We start from the raw sequence: 6,617 nt of genomic DNA on the forward strand, positions 1-6,617 counted from the left end.
TTATGTCGTTCGTCCGCTGGACATCGGGGTGGAGCAGCGGGTGTGCAGAGCTCATGCGTTCCAGTAGGGTTGAACTGCGTGCGCTGGGTCTACTGTTGCTTGTGGCCAGGTGATTTCTGCGGCTGTAACATTCGCTGGCCAAGTCCGGATAGCAGCAGTGGGAGCGGAGGATGTCGCAAATAGTAGTTTCCACCGTGTGTGCTGGCTTGTGGGCGTTCCGTGCGCTGTGCATTTCGTTCGCCATGGTCAGCTCCACTGGTTCAAGTTGGATGTAGTTCGTCGCCTGTGGTGCGTTTCAATCAATCGGTTTATTTCCCAGAAATACATCTGGGGACGTCCATGGGCTAAAAGCAGACTTAACTGCTTGACTGGGCCCATGAACCCTTACACAACAGTGTCAGTATAATGCAGGGAGCTTTTATACAAACTCTGACAAAATGAAACATATGAATACACACTGATTTTCACACAATGAAATACACAGCAGGTACATAATCATGATAATACTCAGTACATAAATTTGAAAAAATGCAATTTCACATATTCAAACTAAATGCAAATATGCAAGTCATAACGCTCTGAAGTATAAAACATTAAAATGTATAAAATTGTATAAAATTTATAAAAACGCATCAAGAAAATGGGAATGGGAGGGAAATGTATAACTAAAGAAATGGGCTATCACCATAACCATTTGCACTGCAGGGAGTGATGTTTATCAATCAATATCAATTTTTATCAATCAGTTTATCAGTTTATCAATTTATCAATCGAGACGTGCGCTGTGCGTCTCGTTTTATCTAGGAAACTGCCCTATAATTGGTGTGCGCTTGTTCGCCACGTATGGTTCATTTCGGCCGCTGTGCGTCTTGTTCGCTTGTCATGGTCATATCCACCAATCCGGATGTGATGTCGTTGGTTGCGTCGACCGGCGCCGGGACAGCACGAGCGAAAAATGTACGTACTGGCTCCGTTGCGTTCCGTGCTCCCAGGGTTCCGTTCGTGTACGTCTCTACCGGAATAGCGGGTGCCAGTAACGTGGTGCCTTCTGGCTCGTGCACGCTGCAAGTTGCGCGTCTCGTTGCTCGTTGCTGGAATGACCTGCGCGTGGGCGATGTAGCTCGTGGGCGATGTAGCTCGTGGGCGATGCAGCAGAGCAAGGTGTGTTCGTTATCTCGCCAGAAATGCACTGACCTTCGATGCGTTTCCGTAATCGTGGCGATTACCTGGGAGAGGTCCGGTGAGCACGCAATCACAATTTTGCATGCGTCGTCTCGTTTGTGTGCGTGCCGTCGTGCATTCAGCCTGTGTCTGGATCTAGTGCAGTCTAGGCACCATGGGAAGCGTGCGGCTGGCTCTCACCAGTTGTCTCTGAAGACTTTCTCGTTCATCACGCACTCTTAACAACTGACTGATCATATTGTCATGTTTCTTAAGATCGTTTTATCGTACCTTGAGATAGGGCACTGCATATGTTATGCGGCTGATGACGAAGGCCTGCACTAGGCGCAGCGTCTCGCATTCCTGGAGGCCTCCGTGTTTGCCTGATGCTCGACCGATCATGCGGCGGATTTGTTCACACGTGGATTTAAGTTTGTTAAGGGCAATGGCGTTATTTCATTTGTTATTACTCCCTTCTAAAACATCCACCGAACGCTTAATACAGCTCGGGATGCACAATACGATCACTGAGCTCATAGAGGCTCAGTACACGAGTCAAATTATGCGACTGTCAATGACAACTACTGGCAGGCAGGTCCTTGAAGATCTCCGCATCGCTTTACCCCTACCACTGAAGACAGAGCGGACATCCCTCCCCCTTGGCGGCGCAAACTAATCGTTAAACCTCTGCCTCGTAATATGCATCCTGACCGAAACTCAGGAAGAAGGCAAGCCCGAACAACAGCCATAACAAAACAATATGACACCCGTAAAGGCGTGTATTATGTAGACGCAGCGGGGCCCACACCGGAGGGCATCTGTACGGTTGCGGCCCTGCATGAGGGAATACAGGTCGATGGACTATCGGTGAAAACGAGTAAAATTGAGTTTGCTGAAGAGACGGCTATAGCTTTGGCCGCGACTCACTCTGACGCGACGCACATAATGTCTGACTCGCAACAAGCTTGCCGAAATTTCATCAGGGGTCGGTTAGCACTCCTAGCTAGAAAAAAAATTCTCACCAATGCCAATCCAGAAATATCCGACACCATAAAACACCTTGTATGGGTACCTGGCCACCAAGGAGTAGAGGGGAACGAGGCTGCGCACACAGCCGCCCGAGCGTCTCTCCCCCGGAGTTCCTCTTACTTCCCAGGCTCTGACCGTACCACGACCGCCTGTGTGACCGTACACTTGCACCTTACCCGCTAACCACATTCTCTCAGGTCACAACATACCTGCGCCACGGTAGGCGGGCGTTCCCGGTGCCCGCCAAAGGGCCTGAATAGAACAGAGGAGCGCCATCTTCGCCGGCTGCAGACGGTCTCATTGTACAACCCCGCAGTGCTCAAACACATCAACCCGTCCTTCTCGGGTTTGTGTAACTTCTGCGGTCAGTGGGCAGACACGTGTCATATGGTATGGGCCTGCAAGTATAATCCTGGGTTAAAAGTCAAACTGAAGCCAATGTGGGAGGGCTACGAGGTGGCCCTGTCCGGCTGCTCGGACCTAGAGTCTCAGCGGGCTCTCGTCCAGCGGGCACGGTGGCGGCCTCGACCAACGGGATCCCGGACTGAGGAATACCACCCACGCAAGAAAGGCCTAACCGCCTCTACCTCTCCATAACTCTGTCTTGTTTATTAAGAAAGTTGTTCCTCCTCGTTCTCCTCACGCAGCCTCCTGCTCTCAAACAGCGCCGGTTGCATGGTCCCTCTGCCGTTTGGTGTCGGAGGCAGCCTGAAGTAGCGTTGGCACATTCGTTGGTTTGGAGAGATCGCGACGTTCTCTGTTGTCCTCTAGAAGACGCAAGACGATGTCGTCCTTACGGCCAGAGCAGGGTAGCCTTCGTAATCGTAGTGCGCTCACGAACTGCTGTTTCTTCGGAGAGCATAGGACGTAGCGTTCCATTGAAGACAGCAGTGTGTCGACCACCACTGACACGAAGTCCGTCGGTGCCTCAAGTCTGCGTGCCGCACTCTCGTGGTCGTGGTGCGGTTCGTCCACCTTGTTCGTCTCTTCGTCCGTTGGTCCTCTGACAGCCTCGAATCCTGAACCTGTCGACAGCAACATCTTAGCTAGGTCGTGGCTCCAATTAAAGGCTAAACAGAAAAAAATAAAATGTTTAAATAATTATGCGAGGCTAAACAAAAACTGCCACCTCCCCTCGCGGGAACCCCTGTGTAGATGCGACGCATAGGGGGTTCACGTTGCAGCGCTGGACAGCGGAGGAACGGCGCTGGAACGATGGAGCGGAGCGGCGCAGGCACCGCGTTTTATAGTGCGAATAACGGTGAGGGGACACGCCAGCGCCAGTGCGTCTGCCGCGGCTATGACGCAGCACAATCCAACACAATCCACTTTAGTCCAAGCTAAGCCAAGCCAATTCAATCGAATCCAATCAAATGCCCCTCGCTAGAGGGTGTTCGCTATCGGAGAGGAGAGGGGGTGAGCAGGGGAGAGCGCAGCTCGCGCGGTGAGGAGAATGGGGGTGGGGGGGGGGGGGGTGGGCGCCCACGACAACGCCGACAACGCCTGATGCAGGGACAAGGCGACTGAATGAGATGCAGTCGCATCTAAAATATGCGAGGCTAAACAAGGCGTGGCACGCGTTCAACTGGATATTATGATGTCCGATTCACAATTCACAAACGTGCTTAGGTGTACTCGGATATTTTATTTCCATTGCTGGGGCAAATTCCACCGCCGCGCTTGTACGGTGGGGCTATATGCTCACTTGTAAGTAGCACTACACGAGACCATATTACTAGCGAACCTGAGCAAAATGTTTCAAAACGGGAACCTAATAAAACCATGTGGGTGCACGTACATAAGCCAAATTGTCGCTTAAATACGCACAGTGGAATGGTGTGGACAATTTCAGTGAGACAAACATTACAAACCACGCAGTCGGTTTGACGCAAGTTACGTAAATTAACTTCGACTGTTGAAACGAGCGGTTCGGCTCACAAAACGACTACGGAGCGTGACATGCGTCTACGGAAACTTCTGAAGACCGAAAAAGAGGGACTTCAGTACGCCTAGTGCGTGCATTGTTAGCAGCCTCCACCGCCTCTCCCCTAAAACAACTTGAAGGGGGCAAGCGCAATGAAGCCGCCACGCGTTCACTCGCTGCGTCAACAAACATAACTGCGGCTGTCAACAAGTGCCATAGGAGTAGAGAAACTGCAGTCGCATTTCATGCCGGGCCCTCACCCCCGCGTTTTTCCCTCTTCACCATGACCCCTGTGCGAGCGACCGCCGAGAAATGCTTACAGTGCCAAACAGGGACCGGGAAAGGGGGGAGGTGCAGTTTTCGTTGTCTAATTTTGCCCTCCTTCACTGTTAGGCTGCACAGTTGCACCGCTAAATGTTTGCGACTCGTACACGCGCGTCTGGACTCGAGCTCGTGATAGAACTTGTTTGCACTACTGTACTCACGAGTGCATATACTCAAGAGGGCAAGCACTCGCAAAACCAGTATTCATGAGTATTGTACTGAAAACTGTGTACTCATGAGTACTGTGTACTCACGAGTACTGTGTACTCATGAGTACTGTGTACTCACGAGTACTGTGTACTCACGAGTACTGGGTACTCCTGAGTACTCAAACTCATTAGTACTCAAACTCATGAGTACTCATACTAATGAATATTGTACTCGTGAGTACTCATAATCATGAGTAGTGTACTCATGAGTACTGTACTCACGAGTAGTGGACTTACCCCTGTACTCACTCGTTATCATACTCACCTTCTTTTCTGGTTGTGTACTCAACCACCATCATACTCACTCGTGAGTTTGAGTACAAATGAGTACAAATGAGTGTACTCACGAGTGAGTACGCCGACCTATGAGTATAACTTGTTTTGCAATCTTTATTCCACACCTTATTCCACTCCTGGTTTAACTTGTTATATAAATGTTTCGAAATGAATGATTTTGTTATTGGAACAAAAGTTGGTTCTCCGTTTCTTGCGGCTTCTTTCGCCAATTCATCTGCAGAGTTATTGCCTGTTTAGGAGCTGTGTGCTTTTACATAACTGAGTTTTATACGTACTGCTGCATTCTCTCTAAGGACTAGTTCTAATTCGTTAATTACTGGATTTGTGTTAAGTGGGTTTTTTAGTGCTTGGAGTACCGACCAACAATCGGTAAATAGTTGATGGTTATTGTTTGCTTTGTTTGTTATTATAAATTCTATTGACTTTTAATGGGTATTAGTTCAGCTTCGTAGTTGGAACTGTATTCTGGAAGCTGAAATTTTTTCGTTGTTACTATTTGGTTGTTATTGTTAAATATTACAAACGCTGCTCCTATGAAAACTTCGCTATATTGTCACGTGGATATTTGTCAAGCCGCGATGCCCTGCTTGCGATGTGTGCGATCGCCGTGCAAAGTTCAATCCCCAGTTAGTGCTACGTTCCGTGCTTCTTGGCAGACCAGGTTTTTGAAGACGACGACATAAATGTGTGGGTCCACCGCTCGCGGGCCAGACTGATTCAGCCATCTTCGCTGAGCCTCGCCGTGCTGCCTCTACTCTTCGGTGTAGCGCTACGCCTAATAAATAGGTACATCGCCATCCTGCTATCTACACCTCCGTCTACTAAGACGCAACACTGGTGGAGGAGCCGGGTTTTCTTATGCCTGGATCCCTGTCCGGCGCCAGCCCAGAAAGGCCGTGTCTCATCAACACGCCGGTCCATCGGAGCAGTCGCCGCAAGCTCGATGTCTCTCCTGAATTACCGGGTCTTTCCAACGTCCGCACCCGTAATCCCCCGCAAGCTCCCATTATGGCCACACCACAGGTGGTAATTCACCAGCCTCGCGAACCCAATAAATTCCACGGGGATGCCTTCGAGGACGTGGAAGACTGGGTTGCTCACTTCGAGCGTGTTGCCACTTTTAATCAGTGGGACGATGGGCACAAACTGCGGCAGGTGTACTACTCGTTGGAAGACGGCGCTCGTATTTGGTACGAGAACCATGAGGCTACATTCACGTCTTGGACCGACTTCCGCCAGGAGCTTCAGGAAGCCTTTTCCGACCCGGATCGTCCTGAGAACGCGCTGCGGTTGCTGGAATCGAGAATCCAGAAACCTAACGAAAGTGTCACCATGTTTGCCGAGGACATGGCACGCCTTTTTCGCCGCGCTGATCCTGCCATGTCGGACGCGAAGAAACTTCGCTACCTTATGCACGGCGTCAAGGAGCAGCTTTTTGCCGGCCTTGTCCGAAACCCGCCACCCACTGTGCAAGAGTTCATCAGGGAGGCCACGGCTATCGTGCGGGCTGTGCAGGAGCGCAGTCGTCAGTATTCTCGGAGGTCCGCCAACGCTCCCGGAAACGCTGCCAGCCTGACGAGCGATGACAGCTCTTTGCGGGAACTGATCAGGTCGGTCTTGCGTGAGGAGCTAGGCAAGCTTGGAATTGCGACTCCACAGCCGAGGCCCTCGGT

This window comes from Haemaphysalis longicornis, unplaced genomic scaffold (genome assembly GCF_048455015.1).
Source record: "Haemaphysalis longicornis isolate Haplotype H1 unplaced genomic scaffold, Haemaphysalis longicornis Haplotype H1 scaffold_20, whole genome shotgun sequence".
Lineage (NCBI taxonomy): Eukaryota > Metazoa > Arthropoda > Arachnida > Ixodida > Ixodidae > Haemaphysalis > Haemaphysalis longicornis.